This window comes from Bos taurus, chromosome 7 (genome assembly GCF_002263795.3).
Source record: "Bos taurus isolate L1 Dominette 01449 registration number 42190680 breed Hereford chromosome 7, ARS-UCD2.0, whole genome shotgun sequence".
In the NCBI taxonomy this organism is placed as follows: Eukaryota; Metazoa; Chordata; class Mammalia; order Artiodactyla; family Bovidae; genus Bos; species Bos taurus.
Genome location: NC_037334.1, coordinates 79,752,610 through 79,779,963, shown reverse-complemented (window position 1 = coordinate 79,779,963; position 27,354 = coordinate 79,752,610). Strand labels below are relative to the sequence as shown.

General features: G+C 40.8%; 1 protein-coding gene across 2 annotated transcripts in view; it reads right to left on the bottom strand.

Moving 5' to 3' along the window:
- TENM2 (teneurin transmembrane protein 2) overlaps window positions 1-27,354 on the bottom strand; it is a 762,206-nt gene that overhangs the window by 522,358 nt on the left and 212,494 nt on the right. The gene's annotated exons all lie outside the window — the stretch shown is intronic.

The following is a 27,354-nucleotide window of genomic DNA, read 5'->3' as shown; positions in this document are numbered from 1 at the left end:
TGATGTCACATGGGGGTGTGGCTCTGAAATCAGACTGTGATATTTCAAAAACAATCGGAACTCTAGGTGCTGGCTTTGTTTTGAACCCTAGCCCACTAATTCCAAATTTTCTTAATTACTGTGTGGGTCACACAAGACAGGTTTGTGCCTTTAAACAGCAAGAGAAGGCTCAAATCAAGAGGAGAACTTGCCTCCTGATTTCTAATTGCAGAATTTGAGAAACACTGATCATACTTAGGGTTCCAATTGCTTTCCTTATATGCCATGCAATCATGATCCTTGTTAATTTATTCAATACATATTTACCAAGAATTTACTATATGTAAACATCTATTTCTGCTTCATTGACTATGCAAAAGCTTTTGACTGTGGATCACATAAAACTGTGAAAAATTCTTAAAGAGATGGGAGTACCAGACCACCTGATCTGTCTCCTGAGAAACCTGTATGCAGGTCAAGGAGCAACAGTTAGAATCTTACATGGAACAACTAGTTCAAAATAGGGAAAGTAGTATGACAAGGCTGTATATCGTCACCCTGTTTATTTAACTTATTTGCAGAGTATATCAAGCAAAATGTTGGCTGGATGAATCACAAGACTGGATCACTATTGTCAGGAGAAATAGCAACAACCTCAGATATGCAGATGATATGACTCTAATGGCAGAAAGTGAAGAGAAACTAAAGAGCTTCCTGATGAGGGTGAAAGAAAAGAGTGAAAAAGCTGGTTTAGAACTCAACAGTCAAAAAACTAAGATCATGGCATCCGGTTCCATCACTTCATGGCAAATAGAAGGGGGAAAGGTAGAAGTAGTGACAGATTTTATTTTCTTGGGCTCCAAAATCACTATGGACGGTAACTGCAGCCATGAAATTAAAAGATGCTTGCTCCTTGGAAGAAAAGCTATAACAAACATAGACAGCATATTAAAAAGCAAAGACATCACTTTGCCAACAAAGGTCCCTATAGTGAAAGGTATGGTTTTTCCTGTGGTCATGTATGGATGTGAGAGTTGGACTGTGAAGAAAGCTGAGCGCTGAAGATTTGATGCTTTTGAACTGTGGTGTTGGAGAAGACTCTTGAGAGTCCCCTAGACTACAAGGAGATCCAATCAGTCCATCCTAAAGGAGATCAAGCTTGAATATTCACTGGAAAGACTGATGCTGAAACGCCAATACTTTGGCGACCTGATGCAAAGAGCTGATTCATTGGAAAAGACTCTGATACTGGGAAAGATTGAAGGCAAAAGGAGAAGAGGGCAGCAGAAAATGAGATGGTTAGATAGTATCACTGACTCAGTGGACAGGAATTTGAGCAAACTCAGGGACATGGTGAAGGACAGGGAAGCCTGGAGGGTTGCATTCCATGGGGTCCCAAATAGTCAGACACGACTTAGTGACTGAACAACAACAAAGCACTTTATTATGTTCTGTGGAATATGTCCATGTTTCCACAGGGAGGGTGTATGTGTATTATATTTTTAATAAAATACAGATATAAAAAATTACATATATACATACATTATATTATATAGTTCATGTTTCTTAGAATATACAACGTGCCAAAGAGAAAGAAAAATAACTCAAAAATTGAAATATGATGGCTAAACCATCACTAGAGAGCTTTTATTAATGACACAAGCTTTGTGAGATGAAATCTAAGGATTACATAGATGCTCTGCTGACACACCTGGGGTTTATTTCTTAAGCCAAATGCATCCTCATGGGCAGTTATTGATAAGGTATAGACATAGAGAAACAGAAACCTTTAGCAGAGATGTGACTGGCCATGAAATTTTTGAGACATAGCCTAAGGGTTAGAGTGAAAAATGAAGGCAAGATCCATTTTTCACTGGAAAAGAGGAAGAATCAGTCACTGAATGGCTGTCCTGCCCAGAGATGGAGAAACATTTTCAATATGGAAAGTATTTGAGGGAGAAGTCATGTTTTCAGACATTGTTTTCTGAGGGATGGATCATCACTTGGAGGTTTCAGGCAAATGTTTTTGAGGGGATACACTGAGGAGAATGTTAGAGAAAGGAGTGTTGAAAAGTAACTTGGGAACTGAGTACCACCCTTGAACACCTGCCTCCTGTCTGCTGGTATGTGTGTGCGAGCTACATCACTTCAGACATATCTGATTCTTTGCAATGCTATGGACTAGAAACTGCCAGGCTCCCCTGACCATGGGATTCTCCAGGCAAGAATACTGGAGTGGGTTGTGACGCCCTCCTCCAGGGGGTTTTCCTGACCCAGGGACTGAACCGGCATCTCTTAAGTCTCCTGCATTGGCAGGCAGGTTCTCTGCCACTCCTGCCACCTGGAAAGCCTCTCTATTTGGCAGCTAAGACACTTCAATTGTGTCTGACTCCTTGCGACGCTATGGACTGCGGCCGGCCAGGTTCCTCTATCCATGGGATTTCCCAGGCAAGAACACTGGAGCCAGTTAGCATTTCCTCCTGCAGGCGATCTCCCGACCCAGGGATCAAACCTGCATCTCTCTCAGTCTCCTACATTGACAAGCTGGTTCTTTACCTCTAACACCACCTGGGAAGCCCTCGGCTGGTATATGTCTTCCTATTACTGATTCCCACAGTGATGGTGAATGACAGCAGAAGGGTATCTCTGCAATAGAGGGGCTATAGGAACCCCCCCGCCCCCTTTTATATTCTGCCAGGTCTAGGGACCTAGTGTTGACATTTCCAGGTTTGCTTTTGGACATCCACAATCTGAAAGCCCATTATTCCTCTCCCTATTTTGGTTAATCTGTGTTAAAAAATGATGTTCTAGCAGTTGGAGAAGGCAAGCATGTGCATTTTCTAAGTAGGAATCACACAGAGTTGAACATCGCTTTACCCAAATAAAACTTTTTTGCTTTCAGACTTTTGGTGGGCATGTTCCTTTTTTTAGCTTAAAAATTTTCTGGTCTGTATTAACAGCTTCTTTCACCCGCTTAGTCTCTCCCGTTTTGCCAGCTGTGGACGCCGCCAGTGATTTCTTTTGTGTCCTGCTTTAAACAGTCTTAGAAACAGACGGTATTCTGCCATCAATCCATGCAGAGAAATCGCTCTGACAATGAATGGAGGCTCTGTGCAGGAATCAAAGCCAGGGCATGGCTTCATCATATCTTCAAAAAAAAAAGTCTGCTTTTTATTTTGTCTGTTATTAACAAAAAATATACTCAAAGCACTGAGATAGAGGTTAAATCAAGAAACCAGGCAATGAGAAACTCAACTTCCGTGATGTTATTTCTTTTATCTGTAAGCTATAATAGGACCTAGCTCCCTTTTAAAAATTTTCAGGTATGAATCCCTGGATAATTACAATGAAAATAATGCTGGTTAACATTTATTAAGTACATACTATGTCTCAGGCACTGTGCTAAGTACTTTTAAAAAGGATAATAACCTTCTAGAAAAGGAAATATTATTAAAGCCCCATTTTACCCCACTGGTGTAGCTGAGACAAGATTTGAATTAAGGCAGTCTGATAGCTGATAGCATATTTATCATTGCTTCTCTAAGCTGCCTTAGAAGATGACCTGAAGAATGCTGCTGTTCATGACAACAGGGGCACCCACTAAGTTAGTTTATAAAAGGTGGCTGGCCAGAATCTAAATAACACAATTGAAAAGGAACAAAGAAAATTCAAATTAGTTAATATGAATGCTAAAATAATCATTGTTAACAGGGCTTTCAAAATGCCCAAGTGACCTGGAAGATGACAAACCCATGGCCCGTGGGCAGCTGGCCAGGCTGGCCAAAGGGTAAAACTGCACTCTGCTCCTATAGCCTGCTCCAGGCTACCTTGGCTCCTTTTTTACAAACCAAAGAATGAGCTGGGCTTAGCTTTGCAGAGAGGATGAAAGGTGGGGAGAGAATCAGACAGTCATTGACCTGCAACTGGCCTGGCTTCCTGCACTGGGTTACTCCTGCTTATCAACCCTCTGTCAGATGCTATCAAGGTTATAATGATCCTTCTTTTATCTTAAAACCTACCAGGAGGACAGAGCCTAGGGAAAGGAAAATATGAACCTCAAATGATTGCAACTATTGATCTAAGAATTACTTTTGAGCCCCATCTTGAGGATGTGCTAGTTTGCTTCAGTAATTCCTTTACTCAACTAGGAAACATTTAGGTACGACACTGGGCAATAAGGATGCAATGCCCAATGAGATACAACATTCTTGGAATGCTCACAGAATCCTAAATCACAGGAGGGACAGCAGGCTCTAGGGTGGCAGAGTTGAAGCAGCTAGCCCATGTAGATTTTGGCTTTGTCCCCACTTCCATTGTGGAGGTTGTTGCTATATTACATTTCCCGGCCTCACTTGCATCTTGGTAGGGCCACATAGCTATTAGTGGAAAGGGAGAGGAAGCCATGGGTCAGGGATCAAGAAGTGGTACTTTTCCTGTGGCTGAATGGAGAGGATGATGACAATCAAAAGGCAGGCAGAGCCGACAACTGGAAGCAGTTTGCATTCCTGAATAGCTATGGGGAAGGCTGGACCCTCAGCAACTGGACTGTGATGCAAGAGATCATGCGTTTTTCTTCTGAGGTAAGCTACTGGGGGAATCCAAGCGTTTCTAGCATCACCTTAACCTAATACATGACCTAGAAGCAAAGTATTGTTGACGATCCATTCTGTGATGAACCATTTTGAGTCTTACAAGACCTAAATACATCCCATATTTTCAAGATCTTGTTTGGTATTCCTCTGTTGCTTGTATATGCCACTAACAATTACTAAGAACACTTTTATCATAAAAATGAGTTATAAATCGGGTGTCTTTTTCTTGATGAAATAGATTCAGTCTAGGAAATATTTTTATAGATTCCTTTACTGTAAATTAATCTATGGTTCACACGTTCTAAGGAATTTCTTATTTAAAGGATCCTTGTGGGTAAATCACTTGAAAGAGGAAAAAAAAATACTTCCCATGAGCTAGGCACTGTGTTAAGATCTTTTTATAAATCATTTTGTTTCAATTCATCATCATAAAAATTCTATGGAGGAGGAACCTGGAGGAAAGCATTGGCTCAAAGTCACACAATGGCCAGGATCTGAGTCCATTACCTGCTATCTACTGTACATATATTTTCTGAACAGTGTAGTAAAAAAGAACACCACCTCTCATTTTTGGCAAAATAGCAATCTCTATGAACTACCTATCCCATTACTTATATTCCTATAACTGTCATGGGAAAATAAAAATAATTCAAAAAAGTGAATATAAAACTACTACCTTTAAAGGCCTATACCACAGACAAAGGAGAGACAAGATATAGTGGAAAGAGTACTCATTTGAAATTAAATGTCTATGATATTATTCTGGCTCAACCATTGGGCTGGTGGACTTTCTCACCTGCCATTAGACACCTTCCACTAACAATCCTCTGGTTTCCCTTTAGGGGCCATCTCTCCCATGCTTTCAACCCAAGTGGATTATGAGGGTCTTCTCCCATTTCTAGGTGCCCAGGAATCACCTGACTCTATCATGATCCAACAAAGCATGGTATTCCTTTGGCCACAGAGGTCAGGAGTAGGCAGGCAATATAAGACAGGTCAGGTAGATCTAGTAAGACTCAATGACAAGCAGATCCAGTAAGGTTCTTAGAACTATTGGAAAATGAAGGTTTGTCTCTGTTGAGATTGCTAAAAGATGGAATGAATGCTCGGAACTACCTGGGGAAGAGGCACGCTCTAAGCAAGTGAGAAAAGGAAGGGTGATAGATGAACATCCAGCTTCTACGTGGAGACAAAGAACAGAGCGAATCTTGAACAAAAGAGATCCAAGGTGTAAATCCCTAGAATCAGCTCTTCCTGGACTTTTCCGTCATTTCAGTCAATACATTTCCTTTCTGGTTGCAGTTGCTGCTGTTAGAGATTAGAGTTCCATCATTTGCAATTGATGAATACTGAAAAGAACATCACTTAATTACTTGATAAGTAATATTCAGGAAAAAATATTAAGTACTAATGCCTTAAAAAAATTAGTACACAGAACATAAAGATGTGAGACTGATGAAAGCACTGCTCTGGGTTGATACAAGGCTTAGATCTCCTGGCTCCCTGGAACACAAATTAGAATCTTGAACAGCGCATGCTCCCTATTTGGACCCTGGGGATGATCATTTCTATGCTTTGTGAGATGGCTGCCTGAATACAATAAAGCACCACATAAGAAAAGAATATCTAACCAAGTACCTGATATTTAGTAAGTGCTTAATAATGTAAGTTAAAGAAAAGAATGGAGAAAATAGAGAGAAAAGGGGTTCACCTTTTGCATTTGAGTCATTGGAAATTGTACTGGTCCCCAGCCCTGCCTTCAGGTCAGTCCAGGGAGTGTTAAGATGTTTTCCTACAAATTCCAACTATCTAAGCCCTATGCTAGTGGTCCTGCTGGGAGAGACAAGCACTGAACCCAGTACAAAGGGGAAGCATGACAGATATCTATTGTTTTTACCTGCCTGGTTCTTATCACCTTCTTTTAAAACAGTGTCTCAGTCTTTCTTGTTCATTCCCAAGCAAGGACATTCCCTGGGGAGACTTTACCTCCATTCAATTATTCCTTTCTCCTGGCCACGCTGATTGCTTTAGGAAAGAACATTTACCCCAAAACTATTCCAATGAGATCCCTGGGAAGGGAAGATTCCCTGGAGGAGGGCAAGGCAACCCACTCCAGTATTCTTGCCTGGAGAAACCCACGGACAGAAGAGCTGGGCGGGGGTCACAAAGAGTCGGACATGACTGAGTGACTAAGCACAGCACATTTCATTGAAAATCAATCTTAGGATTTTGTTGTTTAGAGCCACAAAAAACTAAGATCATGGCATCTGGTCCCATCACTTCATGGCAAACAGAAGGGGGATAAAGTAGAAGCAGCAACAGATTTTCTTGGGCTTCAAAATCACTGTGGATGGTGACTGCAGCCATGAAATTAAAAGACTTGGATGGAAAGCTGTACAAATCTAGACAGCATATTAAAAAGCAGTCATCACTTTGCCAACAAAGGTCCATATATTCAAAGCTGTGGTTTTCCTAGTAGGCCTATATGGATGTGAGAGTTGGACCATAAAGAAGGCTGAGCACCAAAGAATTGATGCTTTTGAATTGTGGTGCTGGAGAAAACTCTTGAGAGTCCCTTGGACTGCAAGGAGATCCAACCAGTCAATTCTAAAGAAAATCAAACCTGAATATTAATTGGAAGGACTGATGATGAAGCTGAAGCTCCAATACTTTGGCCACCAGATGTGAAGAGCTGACTCATCAGAAAAGACCCTGATGCTGAGAAAGACAGAAGGCAAAAGGAGAAGGAGATGGCAGAGGATGAGATGGTTGGATGGCGTCCTCAATGGACATGAGTTTGAGCAAGCTCCAGAAGATGGTGAAGGACAGGGAAGCCTGGCATGTTGCAGTCCATGGGGTCACAGAGTTGGACACAACTGAGAGACTCAACAACAATAACAAGAAAGAGAAGCTCTACCACAATTTGGTTGGGTTATCACATAGATATGAAAGTCTGGATCTAACAGAACTCATTTTGTCATGACAAAGGGAAGTCTTCCTAAAAATGAGGCAATAGGGGAAAAAAAAATAAAACACAGCCAAGAGGTGGAGACAGTGTGTCTTGATGAGCTGATTCAAGCATCTAGATCCAGCCACACCTTTAGCTAGAGCTTTGCTGCTCATGTCCCAGGCATTGAATCCCCCTTTAATTTTTGCTGAAGCTGGCTGAAATTCACTTGCTGTCAATTTTAAAGGAGAGAATCCTGTCTAATACTGTAAGCAACAGCATTCCATACGGCTTGGTGCCTGAGGTAAGCAATAGCATTCCACAGGGCTTGGTACCTTCCTAAACCAGAAGTTGAACTTTATGCATGGCATCTGGTAATGACATCAGGTAGAAAAAAAAAAAAAAAAAAGAAGAAGAGCAGAAAATTTGAGTATGACACATTGGGTTTTACTTCTCACCTTCTAAGTTTTCTATTCTGGAAAAAGGGGTGAGACTAATTCAAGGGCCACAAACAGCAGGCTTTTGGCAAAGATAACCCATGAATATGTTTTTTCTATGCAGACAGACTTTTTTGGGGGGGTAGGGAGGCCTCCCTGGTGGCTCAGCTGGTAAAGAATCCACCTGCAATGTGGGAGACCTGGGTTTGATCCCTTGATTGGGAAGATCCCCTGGAGAAGGGAAAGGCTACCTACTCCAGTATTCTGGCCTGGAGAATTTCATGGACTGTATCGTCATGGGGTTGCAAAGAGTCAGACATGACTAAGTGACTTTCACTTCACTTCAGACTTTTTTTGAAAATTGAAGTATAGTTGATTTACAATGTTATGTTAGTTTCAGGTGTACAGTAAAGTGAATCAGTGATACACACACACACACACACACGCACTCTTTTTTTTTAGATTTTTTTCCCAATAGACGTTATTATGAGATATTGAACATAATTCCTGGTGTTATATAATAGGTCCTTGTTGTCCCATGAATATGTTTTGTGTGGCCATTTTATTTCCTTATCTCCTAGCATAACACCTGCCTACTTACGCTGTCTTATAAAGCATTAGTTGAACATTTACTGTCTTACACCCACCCACCTGGTACTTGTAGATATCTGAATCTGCAATCCTTTGACTAATGTTCTCTTGGGGCACTTGAGCACCATAATGTAATGTTTCTACCTTGGAGTTGCCAATTTCTAAAGTCTGAACTCGTGAATTTGTCAGTTTACTATGACAGGGCAGACCCAAACAGGGATGAACGTGGGCGAGCACACCTGCCTGCTTCCGCTTCTCTCTGGACCCTATGAAGTTACTATCCTGGGGATTTTCGTATTGATGAGAGGATTGTTCATGCATTCAGGATGCGGGTGATATCGAAGCATCCCACAGGGCCTGTATCTTAGCGATCAATCCATCTGACTTTTCTGCTGTTTCCCCTTTTCCTAGCAGGGCGGGAAATCAATTGTGTGTTAGCTACTCTCTAGGTCTGAATCCAGGGAGCCTGGGAATTGAATTGCATATGGTTTCATTAGCAACATCAGCAAGGACAAAAAAAAAAAAAAAAAGGGAAGAAACTCCCCTAAATGACTTCACCAAATAAAATGCACATAAATAGACACTTGAATTATCTTCCAATGACACTGAGGAAAAAACAGGAAAAATTAAAACAAATCCAGTGACCATATTAAATCATACAGTATGATACTCAGAAATGAGGACCGACTGGGATAGGAGATCAGGAGGGAGACACTCTGTATGTACATAGAATCTCTATACACACATGCCTTCACAGACTGCATAGTAAGGGGAAAAATAAAGAAATTCTATTTTAGGATTAGATATGTGAAAATTTTTCCTGTTAGTTCAGATTGGCTCAAAATACCACACAGGGCTGCATTAATGAAGATTAAGTATATTTAGAGAGAATAATTCAGAAGACTTTATCAATTTGGCACTATTTCTTTCAACATGAAAAAAACTCTTAATGTAACAGGATATAGATGAATTCCTAGATTTGTTGAAATAGTTTGGAGTTGAATAAATTGAGTAGGAGTCACAAATCATTTGTCTTTGGTATTTTAGGTTTTCCACCTTGAATTAAGACCCAAATAACACAAACTCTCGATTTTGGGCAATGTTCTGAACAGAGACTGGTACACACTTTGATATTTCCTTCCAATGCATGACATCCCTGTTAACCTTCTTTTCACCCCTTTTTGGGAACAAAAGAATTACAATGGCAAATGCAAATGTGTCAAATCTCATATTCACTGGCTGGCTGAGAGGAAAACAGAGTGTTATGCTTCTCTGGCACCCAAAAGTCACGTAACTCCTCATGCTGGAGAAGGTTAAAGAAGACAGGAACTATGCCATTCTTTGGTTAATAACTACACACATGTGGTCGCACTTAAGGTTTGTGACAATGTATCACTTGGCCTAAAATGGAAGGATGGATGATTTCTGTAAAACCACTGTTCCCACTTGGCATGATCTAACCATAGAAGACTAGTAAAGTGGTCTAGGCCACGTGCAAGTGACAGTCACACACACTGCTTCATTTATCTCTTCATCAAATGAAACCCCTAAACTGAAATGGAAACCCTTCGGATCATTATTATTTCCCTCCCCCCATTTCATAGATGAGGCAACTGAGGCTTTAGAGATTCAGCACTTTTGTCCAAAATCTAAAATTTAATAAGCGACTGAGTCAGAATTTTAACTAGACAACGAGTTTAGTGCCTATTCTTGCTTCAGCTATGATCCTGTCGGGAATCCTGCCCTTGTTTTCTACTGAATTAACCCCAAAGTTGGTTACAAAAAACTCCACAAGGTTATCAATTTCACCACATGGTTTACTCAGTTACTAGGAGGTCCCTCTCTCTCCCTTTCTCCCTCCTTCAGTTCCAAACGTTGATACTCATCATGTGCCCACATAGGACTGTACACTAAGTCCCTGACACAGGAAACTTCAAGTAGCAAACTTTCAAAGACATCTTCAACGCCAGGTGTTGCCCTCAATCTCCTATTGCAGACAATCCTTCAGTTCTACCATCTCCCACCTCCTCCAGCCAGTAACTCCTTTGCCTGTTCACTAGACCCCAGCCCCTGTATGCCAGCTGCTTAAAGGTACTGTACTCTAAGCTTACAAATGTTTTATGTTTTGTGTTTCTTTATGTATTATTTGTGCAAGTATTATAAACCTGTTATAGTACAGTACTGTATAGCTGATTCTGGTAGCTGGGTCCCTAGGTTAACTTTGCTAGACTAACGAACAAATGGGACTTCCGAATGCTCTCTAGGAACGGATCTTGTTTGTATGTAGGGGACTTACTGTACCCATAAGCTTGACCAAGGCCTTGCTAAAGTCCTGTGATTCCTCAGCATAACCAAGTGATTTGCCGGTAGGCAAAGAACCCTTCACGTGCCAGCTGACGTTTTTGTAACATTAGAAACATCACTGGTGCTTCGCAACCGTGCCTGCGCTAGTCCTCAGAAGGTGGAAGCATCTCCAGAAGGTCAGTGTGGAGGAAGGGGCGGGGCTGGTGAACGGAGGAGCTGTTCCAGCCCTGGTGGAGCGCAAATGCGGCTAGGCTACTCTGCCTCTCCGTCTGAAGCACACACAGCCGTGGCATCTAACTGCATTAATGAGTTTCCTGGGGATTGCAGCCGGAGCCGTGAAGGGCTTGTTAAACTGGGGTTCAGAAACCCTTCCTTGTGAAACGATGTACTCTGGGTCCCAGCAGTGAAAGCTGCTGCCAGGGCCGTGTGGGTCTGCCCCGCGCCGTCCAGTGGTCATCCATAAACATGCCCCACTCCTGCCCTGCACCGCCCTAGCCTGGCCGGCACCATCTCCCAGACGAACGTGACCCTTCTCCTTGGACTTCTCGAGTGAACTGAACCGGGGTTGTGCTGATGAACAAAACCATCCAATGGGAATAAGAAAAAACAAACAAAAGGAAAAAAAAAAAAACCCCACAAACCAAAACCAAAAAACCTGTTTTTAGTTGGAGCTGATTACTGTTTCACTGTCCTTGCTAAGAACAGAACGCAGAACCGGAGCTTACATCCGACTTCAAAAGCATTGTCCTTTCAGTGTGCTTTGAAAATTAAGCAACCCTTCCTCCTCCGTTTTAAGTGGCAGAAGCAGCCAGTCGGTCAGATGATCATAAAAAATGTCAAGCCAAGTGGAGACACACATCTGATGATTAGAAAAGAGGTGTAAAAAAGCTTCTGCTTTTATACGGGAGACTTTTGTTGTCCAGCATAAGCCCGGCGACTGAGCTAGGCAAGCAGACCCTGTGTTCATGGCATCTGACAGCTGCTTGATTGACTTCACCTATATTTGTTTTTTAATCCAAAGCAGCCTTCCCCCATAATGCTCCTTTCTTTTCCACCAGCAGTACTTTAAGCTAAGGTGGGGAAAATTAAAAGCTGCTAATTCCTTGGTGAAAAGATCAAAAAAGTACCCAAAAGGCAGCTAATGGGACTTTTTGTCTCTTTAATTGTTCTCATTTCAGTTTGACTGCTCCCTTGTACTTTTTTTGGTTTTTACATCTTTTGCTCCAAGTGCAAAAAATCTCCTTTCTCTTGAGCATTTACTATAAAAACAGGTTGGGGGACTTCCCTGGCAGTCCAGTGGTTAAGACTCCAGGCTTCCAATGCAAGGGTGCAGGATCAATCTCTAGTTAGGGAATTTTGATCCCACATGATGTGTGGTGTGCCCCGCCCCATTCCCCCAAAGAAGCACGTTGAAGAATGGTTTGCCATAAAGAGCTGAACTTGGAAATGATCTCAGTGCCTTACTGAGGTGGGGTGGGAACATCTTCCCTTCCCAGGGGTGCAAGCGAGTCATCTTTATCACATGGCGGAGAACCAGCTTGCTGGGTCACTGGCCCACTTGTGTTTTGAAGGCCACATCTGGTGAGTTAGATTATTAACAGTAATTCAGAAGACTGTTAATAAATTATAAAGAAACACCAACTCAATGGACATGAGATTTAAGCAAGCTCCAGGAGATGGTGAGGGACCAGGAAGCCTGGCATGCCTCAGTCTATGGGGTCACAAAGAGTCAGACGCTACAGAGTAGTTGAACAGCAGCAACAACAAAGAACCAATATGGAAAACTCCTAACCCACGGCCCTCATAAATTCTGTCTAGAAGGTCAAGGGTTATAGTTTGGATTTAGAATGGCCATACACTCACCCCATTCCTGACATTTACCCTTTTCACTGCTTTGACTTAAGTCACAGAATCTCTATTAAATGTGCTCGTGGCTACAGAACTAGACTCTAAGGGGGCAATAAGTAAGAAAGATGAATAAATGCCTTCTCCAATACCAAGTTCCCATAAACTTTTACTTTTCCTACCTCCTTCATATATTATTTTGTGTTTGCATTTACTACCATCTTTCCTAGTCCATATTATCATTGGCTTGACATTACATAAGTTTCAATTAACTCAGTTATTTCACTTAAATAAATGCATCCGGAGAAAATCTTTATCACTTTATAACCCAATGAAATTTTATACTACTATTGTATTTATGCCATAAATTTAAAGTAACAGCAAAGACAATTAATATATGAAAAACAAACAAATAAGGGGGAACAAAAGTGTTAACAAATTCTTACAAATGCTGCTGTCACCTAATTGTAAGGACGATCCTCATTATTCATGATAGTTTTAAAGTCACCATGGACACTGAATTAGGGAATACTAAGCCTTTGCTCTTAGGGAGGAAAAAGGGTTAGGTTCCTATGAGCCTCTCTGTTCACAGTATTTTCACTGACTGGCCAATACATAGTTCTATCTCATGTTTCTGTTTAAAGACAGAATTAAATCTTATTTAATATATTAAATAATATTAATCTTATTTAATAGATATTGTTGAGTCACTAACACTGAACTCCTAGCCAACAGTATTGTAATTCATGCCTGAACAAAGCTTATTGAACACATGTGCTTTCTCCATAAGTCATAATGCAACTTTCTTGCGCTCAGGATCTCTAGACAGTACTTCAGCAGTGTGCTCAGGGGTCATTTTAAAGAACAGAATCATCAACAAAACCCACAAACATGTGAAAACGTGACACCAAAGAGACTGTGAAATAACACTTTAACACTGGGGGACAGAAACAAGAAGGCAGAGCGTGTCCTTGTTCAGCCTCAGCTGGAATGTGCACAGGACAGCTGAACTCCTGCCCTGCCCTGCACACATTCATGAATGGCTGTGGAAGCGCCACAGGTCTGGCTTTTTGGGGGTTAACAGTAAATTTTAGTGAGTATGCAAATTCACAAATATGAAATCCACAAATAATAAGGATTGCTTGTATTAGGAAGAAAGACATGCTAGTATCCAGTGGAGGCTTTCTCAATGACATAATAAAAAGCCAACACCGTGCTTGCTCTGTGATTCAATACACTTAAATGTCAAGCATGTGAACCAGCTATCCCCTGGAGTATCACCATCGATACTGGTCCCACGCGTTGGGAAATTCTCCCTTATCTGTATACATTTGGGAGATTGAGGTGTGTCATGTGGCTTCCTGGCACCTGGTCCTGGTCCCTTTGGAACACTGAAGGATGGTGGCTCATAACATTTCATGGCAAAGTACAAAGCTGCCTATGTTTCCTTCCAGTGCCCCAGTTGCAGCTGGACGTCGCCTTCTGTAGAACTGTGCTGGGAACAGGGTAGACTTTTTGTGCAGCAAGTGTAGGAGATCTATGCAAAGCCAGTGCTTATAAAGCATTTCAGAAAGCCTGTCTCTCTAAGTCACATTTATTCTGATGTGTTACCTGACTCCAACATCATGTGGAGGACCGCTGACCAACACATTGCTTAAAACTCAGTTATTTAAAAGCATTCTGCCATAGTATACGCTGTTTTAAGCTTACTGGTACAGAGACTAAAGGGAAAGTGGGTTCTAGTAGAGTCCTTGTAATATAGGACGACAGGAAGTAACATATTTTCATTTTTTCCCCAAGAGTCTGCGGTGTGCTCACCTGATTTTATGAATTTTTGGACATGATGAAAGTGCATTTGGGATCTCATGATGTATAATCTAGGCTACTGAGGACCTAGTCCACCTCACTATTAACCCCTACTCCCATCCGACTGAATTCTAGAGAGGTTCTTGGTTGGTAGGGCAATGAATATTTCCTCTAATATCATCTGTGCTGATGTTGGGTTGGGTTGTTTCTCAGTTCTGAGTCGCTAAAGACGTTTGTCAATGGAGGCTTTAATAATTAACAGAGGAACTCAAAGATGTAGTATAGAAACCCTTCCACCCAGAAGGCAATGTTGCTGCTTACCACTGCCTGTCTACTTGGTGTTTCAAAGGTTGCATATTGGATACTTTCCTTTTCACTTTACATTTAGGATGGAAACTTTTTCCCTTCCACCTCATTACCACTATGATGTTCTGTGCCACAGTAAAGGCCTATAAAGATACCCTAAGCTCTGGATAACAGCCTGATGTGTGCTAATGCCGTTGACACCATTAGCCAAGGGCTAAGTCGAGTGCGAGTCAGATCAGAAGTTATCAAGTTACCTTGATAACTGGCAAGGTAAGCAGGCAGATCCTGCCACGGCAGAAGGAATTCTGATAGAATAAGATCATTTTAATGTTGTTTCCCCAAACTAAAGCTTGTGCAGCCTACACATACACGAATGCATGACTTTTAAAGGAAGACACTGTGAGCCTTTTAATCCAAAAGAAGCGTCCCATTTTTGAATTACTATTTTAATACCTTTTGTTGAAAAGACTGCTATTCTGCTAATGTTGATGAACTCTGCTGCTGACTGTATGCGACTAAGCTTGTTTCCAGGGAAGAAACCCACGATGTTTTCTTTGTGAAAGATGGTGGGAAATAGTTCTTGAAAGGATTACAGGACTACGTGAAACTTAATTTTCTCTTCCCTCCCAGTAATAATCTTGCTGAGGTCCCATTTTCTCATCACCACATTGCTCTAATAAGTACCTGTTCCTGTTCTGGTTGCAGGTTTACCTTCTATAATCCCTGCACAAACTCCACCATCAGACAATCTCCTATAAACTAAGTTGCGTTTGTCCTGTTGAACAGCCTGTGCGCGGCCCAACATACAAGACTTAAGCATCTTTGCTGCAGTGGACAAAGATCGTCACACTGGTCCTACTCAGCCGAACTATTTTTGGAACCTATCCTTCCATATATCTTACTGGCTTCAGCAGCGTCCTTGAACACACCATTTGGACACACTTCTGACAATCTCTTTTTGTCCACCTCCTTCTGTCTCACAAAACCTTCCCTTTTTACTCCATCGTATAAGGATACTCAGTGAATTCCCTACAGCGCGGGTGGGCAAACATCTCCCATAAAACCCAAGTAAGTAAATATTGCAGCTTTTGCAGTCCACATAGTGTCTGCCACAGTTACTCAAACTCTGTCTGCTGCAGTGTGGAAGCAGCCACAGACAATAAATAAATGAGTGGCATGGCTGTGTTCCCAGAAAAACCTTATTTACAAAAATAGGCTGTAGGTCAGATTTGGGCCACGGGTTGTAGTCTGCCAAACCCTTCTCCCACAGCATCAAAACAAATACTTGAGATCTCACTTAACTTTTGTTTACTTGCATTTTTCTTTGAATAACAGGTAAGCCTCAGTTTGACTCACAATTTAGAAATTTGGCCCCTTGACATGAGAAAAATAATAGTAACACAAGACTAGCTATGCAAACAGAAGTACTTTGCATCATCAAGTTTTTTAGATCTTGGTATACTTTATCTGATTTCAGATAAAGCCTGGCCACTGGATGCTATTACTACTGTCTCTATTTTGCAGTTACAGAAACTGGGTTTAAAATAACATTTCCCAAAAGTATACATGTAAAGTATACATGTAAAAAGTGGGAGATCTGAGATTCAAAGCCAGGGAATCCAAGTGTAAAGACAGTCCTGCTAGCAAATCTGAATCACCACATCTCAAACACAGACTGCATCATACAGCCCAGGGCCAGATACACTGCATTTTTTGTCCTTTATATTTATTAAAAAATTAATTAACTGAGTAACCTGTCTGCTAATAAAAGAATGCTTGCTCATTGTAAAGAGTTTATATAATAGAGAAGATGAAGAAAATAATACAAATGTGTCTTAATTGTCCACTTCCAGTGATAAGCACTACTAACATTGTGGTTTCTATTCTTCCAGGCTTCCCTGGTGGCTCAGATGGTAAAAGAATCCGCCTGCAACGCAGGACACCTAAGTTCAATCCCTAGGCTGGGAAGATCCCCTGGAAGAGGGGATGACAGTCCGCTCCAGTATTCTTGCCTGGAGAATCCCCATGGACAGAGGAGCCTGGCAGGCTACATTCCATGAGGTTGCAGAGTCCGACACGACTGAGCAACTCACACACACACACACACACACACACACACACTCTTTCAATCATTTGCTTTTGTCTCCTGGCTAATGTATGCATCAAGCTTCCTTGATCGACTTTCACTTGAGTGGTTGGCTGAACTGGCCCATACGCTGTATCCCTGTGTAAAACATACAAGCATACCCACAGCACACAGCTTGTAGGCGACTCTCTAATAACCTTCTCCCTTCTGCTCCTGGTAACTGTGCTTGTTCCCAAACCTATTTATGTCAGTTGTATTTTAATCTAATTTCACAATTCAGTTAAATATAGCATGAACCAACAAAATGGTATAAACACAAAGCATTTTCTTAAGTTCAGTGCTTTGAAAAAACTCAATGCATGCAAATTGCTACAAACAATACTGTCAAATTAGGTATGGATACAACCGGAAAAAATTGTTGGAGAACATGTAAACATCTAGAAGGATTCAGGATTCAGACTTCTTTGCAAGCCATTTGATTTCTGGCTTTATTTTAAAGAACTGCAATAGGAAATCATACAGACTGCATAACGGGAGTAGTTTATGCAAGAAATAAACAATTTCACACTCAAAGAAAAAGCTTAGCCTTGCCCCTTAAGATCAGTGTAGTTTAGGATTAGTGGAACAATACTTTTTCGTATTGTAAGTTGAAACAAACTACTTAAGATATGTATGGATTGATCTTTATGACCCACTGCTCTACTGTTTTAGCTAACCCATCAATCATTTGGTTTGATCATATAGCATGAAGTTTTTTCTTCCGTATTTTTTTTCTTTTCACAAAAATCAAAATCATACTACACATATTTCTTTGTAAGGACTTTCATTAAATAATAAATTGAAAAATCTTTCCCATGCTATATTCTTCACAAAATTTAAAATTCCTCCAAAATCTTTTAGTTGGTAGATGTCATCTTTAGCTAATCCTTTTTGCTACATTTAGAAGTTCCCATTTCTGCTCTTATGAATACTTCATAATAATATTTATTTATGCAACAAATAGTCATTGAGCATCTACTTAGCTACCAGTCAACATGGTACAACCAAACCAATAGCCATTTAAATATAATTTTACACACTGTTTCTCTGGATAAATTCCTGGAAATAAACCTGCTGGGTCAAAAGGTAACACAATTTAAACAACATACTGCTACACTGCTTTATACTTACCTGACTACACCTGTCTTTCCCAGTCCCTGAGAATAGGAACCATGTCTTGTTCATCTTTTTATCTCAGAGCACTGAACACAGACTGTGCCCAGAGTAGGCACTCAAAAAAAAAAAAAAATGTTTATTGAATCTTGAATAATGAATAGTCCTTGACTCAAGTACTTATTTACTAGAATTACAGATTTTTTTTTCCTAAACACTCCTGGTAAAGTCAATTAAAAATCATTACTTGCATTTGTAACAGGAAGCAGGATAAGAGGAAATATCCAAAACTGAGTGCCATTTTTGTCAGAAGTATCTGAGGGCCTTAGTTAAGCCTCGTTCTTAGTTACCAGCAGCTTGGAGGCTTACCAATGCATCCACAGTCTCAGGAGATTTTCCAGCAAGAGCTGGAAATTCTCAGGAGAGAAATTCCATCTGCCAAGGGACCACAACCTGGTTTCTTCCTGCTCACTCCTCCTGGTGAGGTGGCCTTGTGAGATCTCACATCCTGGAGAAGGCCCAGCACATCCTCTGGACCACTTGCTAATTGGGCACCATTCATTCTCTCGACAGATGCACTGGAAAGGCTGTCTCACGGACACACACAGTGTTGAGGATAGGTTTTAAAAATACTTTCAGAGAAAATCATGGCTATATGGACTCTCAGGCTTGCGGACTACTGCCAACAGTCCTCTACTTTCTCACCAACCATTCTGCGCGGAATACATTTCTGAGACTCTTGATCTGATGACGGGATAATACCCACAGTTCCTTTCCAGTAACTTGAAATTCGCCATTCCCTTTAGTAAACCATGTGAGGCAACCGGGGGTGTCTATGTACTAGCTAAATGGATGTACATCTATTAGATATTTCTGTACCTTTTCTAGAGCTGACTACTGCTAAGAAAGATTGCTCCTGATGTACCTGCTGAGATGATAAATGGCAAGATGAAGAATATAGCATAATTTCCACCTGGTTTAGTATTTTCATGTCTAGGTTTAAAGATGCCTATGAAGTGAGGGTAGGGGACCAGACTTCTGGGCAAATTCAGCAAGGCAAGTCAAGCCATCTCCATGGTATGCTAGCCATACTGAATATTATCCGACAGATAAGGATATATAACACTTTATCTAAAGAAGCTGCCCTCAGCATATCTCATCCACCTGAGAATCCATCTACCTTCTTTTTTCTTTACAAAATACTGAGGTGGCAATTGTTTGTGATTGGCAGCGGGGGCAGCCCTTTCTCACAGCTACGTAAGGACTCGGCTTTTGCTGCTGGCATGTGGGTCACCTGCTTCTTCTAGGCATGCCCTTATATTAGTTAATTTGTTAGCTTGCTTGAATCACAGTCGAGAACCCTTCAGCTTTGGTTTGCAGCAATAAATTCAACTGACAGCTGAAATTTGGAACGCTCACTTAATATTGATTCTGAATGTAATAACAAGCGACATGACCTTTTGGATGGTGTAAAATATGGCCGCCACAACATCTGTGCCACATTTCTTGCTGTTTAGTAATATGCTGTAACAGCATGGAGCTGGCATTAAAGCTAAGCTTTATTATCAAGCAGATCACTCCATCTCTCTGGCTTCATTTAAAAAAAAATGCTTTCCGCTTCTAGAGTTGATATCGTGTCTAATACAACGTCGCTGTTTTTGAGACTTAATTTACTCTGCAGTTAAAAAAAAAAAAGATATCTGATGACCAACTAGGAAGAACAGAGTGGGTAAGAAAGCCCCCCTCCCCGACACTCCAAATTCCAATAGGTCAGAAGTGACACAATTCTCCTTGACTATGGCAGGGACACTAAGAATTCTCAATTGTATCCTTGAAAAATATCTATGAAGTTGATGTCATTTAGAGATTCCCACAAGATGGAAAAATCGCTTTCCTTTCTCAACACTCCCCCAATAAAAAAAAGATGATTACCAGTGGTACTCGCCCTCATGCCTGAGCATCATTCTAATTTAGCATTGCCCTAGGAAATCCTAAACTAATTTTGCTAGGAAGGATACAGGGATGTTTGCATCTGATTTACTCTCACTGTTTTTCTTTGAAGTCTTGGTATCTTTAAAACATTCTCCAAGTAGGCAGAACATCAATTTGTGCACTTTAAAAAATCCAATTTAAGCAGGTTAAAAATTGTCAAAATAGTCTAACCATATTTCTCCAACAGAATTTCCAACCATGGAACACACACAGAAATGCTCAACTTGAAAGCTTTCTATCATTTCAATGTATTCCATGGCTCAGATTGGCTCGTACCCTGTGAATAGAGAGGATTTAAACCTCTTTATCACAAGAGACAGATCTGGACTCTGAAACAATAAAGCATCTTTTTCTCACTGCTGTGATATTCTGATTCTGTTTGGTTGAGCCTTTTCTGGAGGGTACAAGCACAAAGTTTTAAATCCTATTTCTCTGGAGGGAAGAAAAGAATTAAATCATATTTAGGAAGTCTTCTCCCCTGTAAAATATACTTCCAAAATAAAAGACCTGTCAGTAGTTTGAAAGAGGTGAAACATACAGAAAACAGAGAAGAGTTTTATTCATTCTTCTGGTTAATAGGATACTATTAACCAGATACTATTTAACATGCAAGCCTGCCTATTGAACATGCTTAAACTTGGCACAGTGGTCGTGTCTATGCAACATATTATTAATAGGGGGCTTTCAATATTATGGCTGCAGAAAAGTGGGTCTGATACTTGGCGTTTTATTCAGAGAGAACACCAGGTCTGGTAGGTAATTGAAAACGTCATACTTCAAAGTCCTAACACAAAATGAGAGAAGGTGGCCTGTGCCCTTTCCCTAGGGATACCGAGGAGAACACCCACTGGGATAACATCCAAAAGAGTAGAGAGTCACGCTGCCTACCATGAGGCTGCCTACCTTACCCAGCCGACGTGCCTTTAGGTAGATCACCAAGACTGACAGGCACTATCACTGTTAATCCCTGCTGCTGCTGCTGCTAAGTCACTTCAGTTGTGTCCGACTCTGTGCGACCCCATAGACGGCAGCCCACCAGGCTCCCCCGTTCCTGGGATTCTCCAGGCAAGAACACTGGAGTGGGTTGCCATTTCCTTCTCCAATGCATGAAAGGGAAAAGTGAAAGTGAAGTCACTCAGTCGTGTCCGACTCTTCATGACCCCACGGACTGCGGGATTTTCCAGGCAAGAGTCCAGGAGTGGGGTGCCATTGCCTTCTCCGAATCCATGCTACTTTCCCCATTAGATTACATCAATTATTAGGATTTCTTAATATTTAATAATATGTTATATTTAATATTATATTTAATATATTATATTTATATTATATAATATTAATATATTATATTTAATAATATGTTATATTAATAAATAATATGTTATTTAAGTAGTATTCATTTAGGAAAGATCAGCAACTTTGGAGGCTATTTCTATATGCCATAAAGACTAAGCTCATTATTCACGTGGAATAAAATGGGTAAGATGTGACTGGATTCCTTTACTGACAGCAGTCTATGCCAGATGGCTGAAATGCCACTTTCATTTCAGGGAAGAAAGGCAGCCCTCGCAGACAGAGGAAGGCTGAGCTGCAAGGTAGGATCCTTCTTAATTATTAGGCCCAGGGAATGCATGGCCCTCACTGTCTTCATTTATTTATGATTAGAAAGTGAAATTCAAACTAAGGAGTTCAAAGCCTACCATTAATAACAAAGTACACACGGCATCCGGGTTAGAGGGTCTGTGAAGGGGAGCTGGACCCAGATCATCAAAAAGTATTGCAGCTTTGAGATGAGTTTTTGGTTCTGGGCTTAGAATGAATCAATCCTCAAACTCGGCAAGTAACAATTAATTCCAGGAGTGTATCACTCATCTGTGTAGTGGCTGCTCCCTCAAATAGAGATCTTACAAAACTCTCCCTGGTGCAATCAGCGGAGCCATCAGACACAGCCATATGTTCAAAGCTCTGAGCCGGTTGGTCAGGAGACAGCTGTCTCTGAATTGAGATGTTAACTGCCCAGCAAAATTTTCATAGCCTGGGGTGGAGAGCCTCGGGGTTGTATCAACTGTTACCAAGAAAGCAAAGAAAAACAAAAGCCAGAACCCACTGCTCTTGAAACATTTACATCCACTCCTTTTATTTTTCTTTCTGGTCTGATAATTGACATGTTCTCAGAGATACTGGGATCCCTGTGTTGGGAGCACCCACTGAGGCCAAGAGAAAGGATGAAATGATTGGGAAAAAAGAAGTGCCCACACAGACAAGGTAAACAGGCGTGAATTGGATTACTCCAACATCCTCCACTGAGGTAGGATTCAAAACTAATCTGATTATATGAATATTATGAGCCACTAAGTATCTTTCTCCAGCAATTACCAAGCTTCCACACATAAAAGAAGGCCTTTTCTTTAGCGGTGGGCTAAGCTAGCAAGTGTTTAGCTTCAAAGCAAAAGTTGAGGGTAGGGGAGGAGGAGGGTGGGGAAGGAGCAGGTGGGAAGAGAGGGAGGGAGAGAGAAAATATGATTAAAGTGGACTTTAAAAAACATTAAAAAAAATGTTTTTCTTCTCTCTTCCCCTCCCCTCCCTTTTTCCCCTCTTTGTATGGAAACTTAGAGGATTCTTTTCATTGCTTAAATACACTGTAACCATCGTTTAATATAACACTAGTTTGCTCTCTTTAAACTTCTTTTCTGGACTTCTCAACTTGGTCTCAGCTAAGAAAGCTATACAATCCTCTCCCAGCCATCATGCTGCCCAAAGGGACTAAGAACACTCACTCAAACCCTAAATTCTAAGCCTCTTTCTAGGCTTGGAGACCTAAGATTTGGCATAAAGATAATAGCGGTTATATAAAAGGTCCTCTGTGCACTGTTTGGTCTACCAGAAGTTAGTTTGGTTTCTTTTCCATGCCAGCGTTGGTGGTGGCTCAACAGTAAAGAATCTGCCTGCCAAATGCAGCAGTCACAGGAGACGTGAGTTCGATCCCTAGGTCAGGAAGATCTCCTGGAGAAGGAAATGGCAACCCACTTCAGTATTCTTGCCTGGAGAATCCCATGAACAGAGAAGCTTGACAGGCTACAGTCCATAGGGTCACGAAGAGTAGGACTTGACTAAGCAACTGAGAAGGCAAACCAATGGCAGAATAAAAGGAATAGATTTTATGGAAAGACTACACTGACACTGGATGACAACTCCTGTGCGTAAAAACCCCATGAAAATGTTTCAGAAACATCTCACAGAGAAACTATAATAGGATGGTTCTAAGCTCAGGCTATGGTTATATAGCTATAATATAGTTATAAACTCAGGCATCCACACAATGGAGTATTACTCAGCCATTAAAAAGAATATATTTGAATCAGTTCTAATGAGGTGGATGAAACTGGAGCCTATTATACAGAGTGAAGCAAGCCAGAAAGAAAAACACCAATACAGTATACTAACGCATACATATGGAATTTAGAAAGATAGTAACAATAACCCTGTGTACGAGACAGCAAAAGAGACACTGATGTATAGAACAGTCTTATGGACTCTGTGGGAGAGGGAGAGGGTGGGAAGATTTGGGAGAATGGCATTGAAACATGCATAATATCATGTATGAAACGAGTTGCCAGTCCAGGTTCGATGCACGATACTGGATGCTTGGGGCTGGTGCACTGGGACGACCCAGAGGGATGGTATGGGGAGGGAGGGGGGAGGAGGGTTCAGGATGGGGAACACATGTATACCTGTGGCGGATTCATTTTGATATTTGGCAAAACTAATACAATTTGTAAAGTTTAAAAATAAAATAAAATTTAAAATAAAAACAAAAAAAACTCAGGCATCCTCCATATGCCACTTCCTATTTGAGGAAGGAGGTGATTTCATTATTTAAACTTTGATTTGCCAAAGCATTGGGAAGATAGTATTAATAGTATCTCCTATTGTACTAAGTTGGTTTAAGGAGTCAAGACACAACTCCTAAGATGGTCTGGGGGACTGGTCCTTCTTACTTCTCCAGAGTTATTCTGGACCTTGCTTTTCCTGGCTCCAGCCACCCAGAACTTCTCCTAGATCCCCAGTTGGCAATGCCCACACTTGCCACTCAGCCACATGGGCCTTGCTTCTCTTGCCTGAGATGCTCATTCCTAGTCATTAAGCCTTCACTCTTCTGCCCAATTGGCTCCTTTTCTGGGGAACCTTCCATAATTCCCAGGACTATATCACCTCCTCCTTGATCCCCAGAATAGAAGCTCCAAGAAACAGGGGCTGTGCCTGCCTTGGGTCATCATTCCATCCCCAGCTGGAAGCTGAGGGCTTAACACACAGAAAGAACTCCACAAATATTAGTTGTTATCATGATGCTACGTGTTAGGTCTTCAGAGCAGAGGCTGGGGAAAAACTAATGCCTGTCCTGTAGGATTTCAAGGCATTGGGAAGGCAGAAAGAGGCAGCACTTCGGTGGTTTTGAATTTCCCATAATTCATATGATTGAGACTGGGCATAACTTCAATTGACTTGTGATTGTAATGAGCAATGTCCTATGTTTGCTGCAAAGCTCAGGAAAATCCAACTATACATGCAAACTGTGCTATAAGCAGTGATACGCATCCTGGTTTCACTGGCCATTGTCTTGAAAGCCACCCTTCAATGTGCACCATCCTAGTATTCATAGGCAGCAGCCCAGGTATTAGTATTCAAGTTTGATCATCTCTCTGCAAATCCAGTGGCTAAATACATATTTTAATTGAGCCCAGGAGTGTTGACTTGCAGACCCAGCGTAGAAAAAAAAATCACGAGAAAAATGGCAAGTGGAAGCAGCCTTTTACCTTTGAATGGAATGTGATACTTACAAAACATCAATAACAATTTTCTACTGGGGAAAAGCCTGCAGCAGGAATAACCGGCTTAGGTTTCTAAGCTGCAGCTCAACCAGAAATTAGTGTTTCTTTTTCTTTTGAAAACAGAACTGCCCACAGTAAGCCAGGTAAGGCAGCTTTAACTGGATGAAATATAATACAATTAGTTTTCTGTAATGTTAAATTATTGAAATTATCATTAGCCAGTGATTGGTCTCCAATGTCCAGAATGATGTGAAGAGGGGTCACTGTGATTCAAATGGGCAACATAAATTTAATAAGAAACAGAACATCCAGAGTGGGTGAGGAGGTGCCTTTGAGATCAGATCAACCTAGTTATGGACCAAGGTTTCTAATCGCTGTTGTACAGGGTAAAACGCTGCTAAATCTATCATGGGCACCAAGCACTCCATAAAGTATAAGGCACTCTTCACATTAACACTGTCATATATACCTAGTCACATACATAATAACCTCAATGTATCTATTTCTCTGTCTCTTTATATCATGTCTCTCCATACATTTATTTTCATATATAATGCCTTTCTCATGAGCATATGATTTGCAGTTCACTGGTGATAACAACAGCTAATGCTTACTGAACATTTATTCTAAGGCTCTGTTCCAAGACTTTTACATTTAGTAACTCAATCATCACGAGGACCTCTGGAGATAGATATGGCTATTGCCCCATTTTATAGAGGATAACACTGAGGTTCGGGGAGTTTAAGTACATCTAACACCACACACCCAGTCAATGGCTAGGATATGACTCAAGCAGGGGAACTGCTGAGCTCTGGACCCAATCAATGCTTCTATAATTTTATAACCTCATGGTTCTGACCATTCTGGAAACATCCCAAACAAAGAAAACAAAACTCCTAGGGACTTCAGAGGCTTCATGGGAAGCTGAAAGTGACCCTTCCATAGATCATTAAATCTTACATGGAGTGCTTGATCATATCAAATGTTTTCTTAATAATATCATTATTTTAAGATTCCAAATCGCTTACATGGGATGCTACTAAAATGGGGTAGATTTTCAAATTTTTAAAAAAATTAACCTAACCCACATTCATAACCTTTCTAGTGGGCTTCCCAATTGTTTGTTTCAGTGCCATGTAATTATCACATAAAGAACTACTTATGCAGAAGCAAGAAAGAGAAAACAAAACAAATGGAAAACACAAACACAGCCATGTTTGTTATTTCATATTGAGGGTTATTTAGCTTGGATAATAAATCATTACAAGGAATGTCAACACTACACAGGGGAAAGGGAGTAGTTAGTTGCATATGCTAATGGAAGACATGCATTACTAATAAGGAAGGGAATGAACAACTCCAGCCACATGCTAGTTACCCTGCAAATCACAAGACGAGCTGTGTTCACCCGCAGTCTATGATTGCTGTGTGGCAGTTCACACAAATATTCACATATCAACAGCAATAGCTCCCAATCTCCATCCAAGACTACTGAAGGGTTTAAAAGTAAAGCTTTCCTTGTCATGCACCAAGACGTCAAGCTTAAACACATCTGCCAGTCAAAGGGATTTTGCCAGTCTTTACCCTCCATAAGTGTGGTCTAAAGGCTTCAAGTGTATCAGAGTTCAAACTATAAAGAACTGAGATGTTATCCAGCAGTAAGTCCTGTAGCTTTTCCCCTCTAATATATATCTCACATTCACAGATCCTCTGCATCTCTATTGCCACTGAATCACCATTGTCTTAACACTGGACTAGAGTAGTAACCTATCTTCCCTACTATTTTTTTGCTTCCTTTCTATCTAGTATAAAATAGACTGGGGTTTTTTTGAAGCTGTTTTATGTTATGGTGAAATATACAAAACATAAAATGTATCATCTTACTTACCTTGATAAGTGCAGAAGTGGCATTAAGCACATTCACATCACTGTATAGCCATCACTATAATGCGTCTCCAGAACTTTTACCCCTTTCCAAAAGCAAATTCCATACCAGTAATAACTCTTCTTTCCCTTCCCTCCCACTCCTGGCAACTACCCACTATACTTTATCTCTATCAATTTGACTACTTTAGGTCTTGCATGTAAGTCTGACCATATGATAATTTGTGTATTTGGCTTATCTTCCTTAGGACAATGTCTTCAGGGTTCAACATTCTGAGGCATGTGTCAGCATTTCCTTTTATAAGGCTGAATACTATTCCACTATATGTACTGGGTTGGCCAAAATGTTGGTTCAGGTTGTTCTGTAAGATGTTATAGAATAACTCAAAAGTACTTTTGGCCAACTCAATATATATCATATTTTGCTTATCCTTTTATCTGTTGATGGGCAATTGGTTTATTTCCACCTTTTGGTAAATGTGAATAATGCTGCTAGTAACATGAATGTACAAATATCTGAGTTCTTGCTTTTAATTCTTTTTGGAATATTTTCAGAAGAGGAATCCCTGGATAATATGGTTATTCTGTTAATATTTTGAGGAACTGC